Source organism: Portunus trituberculatus, chromosome 36 (genome assembly GCF_017591435.1).
Source record: "Portunus trituberculatus isolate SZX2019 chromosome 36, ASM1759143v1, whole genome shotgun sequence".
NCBI lineage: Eukaryota > Metazoa > Arthropoda > Malacostraca > Decapoda > Portunidae > Portunus > Portunus trituberculatus.
This window is the reverse complement of record NC_059290.1, coordinates 5,247,986-5,250,485: the sequence shown is the minus strand read 5'-3', so window position 1 is coordinate 5,250,485 and position 2,500 is coordinate 5,247,986. Positions and strand designations below refer to the sequence as shown.

Below are 2,500 nucleotides of genomic sequence, written 5' to 3'. Positions count from 1 at the left end.
ACTTTGAGTATATAAGTGGTAGTGGTGGTGGTGGTCAGAATAGTGGTAGTGGTGGTAGTGGTAGTAGTGGTGGTGGTGGTGGTAGCAGTAGTGAGCAGTGGTAGCAGTAGTGGTGGTGGTGGCGGTGGTGGTGGTGGTGGTGGTGGCAGTGGTGGCAGTGGTAGAGTGGTGTTGGTGGTATTGGTATTGTTATTATTGTTATTGGTGGTGGCGGTGGTGGCAGTGGTGGAGTGCAGTGGTGGTGGTATTATTATTATTATTATTATTATTATTGTTATTATTATTATTGGTGGTGGTGGTGGTGGTGATGGTGGCAGCAGAGAGACGTTGTTACGTTTATTAGCAATAACAATAAGAACACGAGAACTGAATAACAACAATTATAATAATGACATTTATAATAATGATAACAATAATAATAACAATAATAATAATAATAATAATAATAATAATAATAATAATGATAATAATAATGACAAAAGAATTCCTAGAAAGAGCAGACTCAGTAAAGAAAAAATGATGATTAATGCGTTCTTAAGAGAGAGAGAGAGAGAGAGAGAGAGAGAGAGAGAGAGAGAGAGAGAGAGAGAGAGAGAGAGAGAGAGAGAGAGAGAGATCAGAGAGAGAGAGAATACAGCAAGTCATTCTCATGACATAGATAGAGACGAAAAGATCACCACTTTAGCTGAAACCTCTGCTGCTGCTGCTGCTGCTGCTGCTGCTGCTGCTGCTGCTGCTGCTGCTGCTGCTGCTGCTGCTGCTACTGCTGCTGCTGCTGCTGCTGCTGCTGCTGCTGCTGCTGCTGCTGCTGCAGCCAGCACCACACCACTGCTGCTGCTGCTGCTGCTGCTGCTGCTGCTGCTGCTGCTGCTACTGTGCTGCTGAGATGGGATCGGATGCCATCACAACAGACACCACCTCCACTGCCACCACCACTCACCACTGCCACTGCTGCTGCTGCTGCTGCTGCTGCTGCTGCTACTACTACTGCTGCTGCTACTACTACTACTACTGCTACTACTACTACTACTACTACTACTACTCCCACCCTTGCCGTGACCTCCATTTGAACTACCACTATCAAGCCAAATCATACAATGCCACCATCGCCACCACCACCACCACCACCACCATCGTAGCCTCGTGGATCCCGCGTTAACCACAATTCGTCTACCACAATTCTTTAGGTGGTGGGTTTGTTCCGGCATGAAATGTTTATAATGTTGGCTAATTAGCTTTTTTTTTACTCAAATTTGGGTTATTAGTTGGTTGAATATATGCTACTACTACTACTACTACTACTACTACTACTACTACTACTACTACTACTACTACTACTACTACTACTACTACTACCACCACCACCACCACCACCACCACCACCACAATCACAAACATTCCTTGTCAGTGAAGGAAAACTAACCAACATTCCATTATTTATAGATGTTTGCGTGCGTGCGGGCAAGCATATGTGTGTGTGTGTGTGTGTGTGTGTGTGTGTGTGTGTGTGTGTGTGTGTTGTGTTATCCCTCCTCAATATATATATATATATATATATATATATATATATATATATATATATATATATATATATATATATATATATATATAGTTAGCCTGTTCTTAAGGCAACACACACACACACACACACACACACACACACACACACACACACACACACACACACACACACACAGTAAAAATAGTTCAGGTAAAGTAGGGTTGTTTTGCTCTTAGAATCCTCTCTCCCTCCTTTCCCCCGCTCCTCCAATCACCTGGGTCTTCCTTCCTCCCTCCCTCGCCTCATCCTCTCATTCCTTCCCTCCCGCACACCACCAGCATGGGAGAGGGAGAGGAGAGATGTTCACAATAACACGATATGGGTTGTAGTGTGTGTGTGTGTGTGTGTGTGTGTGTGTGTGTGTGTTTGTGAAATGTCTTTTTTTATTCACTTTCCACCCCACAGGAAGATGTAGGTGGAGGTGGAAGTGAGGATGGACGAGGAGGGTATGAAGGAAGAGAGATGATTAGAATAAGACGATATGGGAATGCATTGTGTGTGTGTGTGTGTGTGTGTGTGTGTGTGTGTGTGTGTGTGTGTGTGTGTGTGTGTGTGTGTGTGTGTGTGTGTGTGTTGAATATTTTCCTTAATAGTTCAGCTTCACCCCACAGGAAGATGGAGAAGGAGGAGGAGGAGGAGGAGGAGGAGGAGGAGGAGAAGGAGGAGGAGGAGGAGTCTAGTGGCGGGACAGAGTCCTTGGGACCGCTAGGCTAGCGGGTCGGGTACGAGCCTCGCCGCTTCCCGCAGAATTTCGCACTTTTCATAATTCTTCACTCATTGAGATCATCCCGACCCCGAACAGCGGAGCGGACGGCGGCAGGGGTCACGGGGGGGAGGGGGTGGCACCTGCTGGCGGAACAGGCGGCGTGTGGGGCATGCGCGGGCGTGGGCGAGGTGTGGGCTTGGCACTGTAGGGGGCGTGGATGAGAGCTGTGCCGC

General features: G+C 46.9%; 1 protein-coding gene across 3 annotated transcripts in view; it reads right to left on the bottom strand.

The window, feature by feature from the left end:
* LOC123513685 (ichor-like) overlaps positions 1-2,500 on the bottom strand; it is a 36,064-nt gene that overhangs the window by 32,475 nt on the left and 1,089 nt on the right. The gene's annotated exons all lie outside the window — the stretch shown is intronic.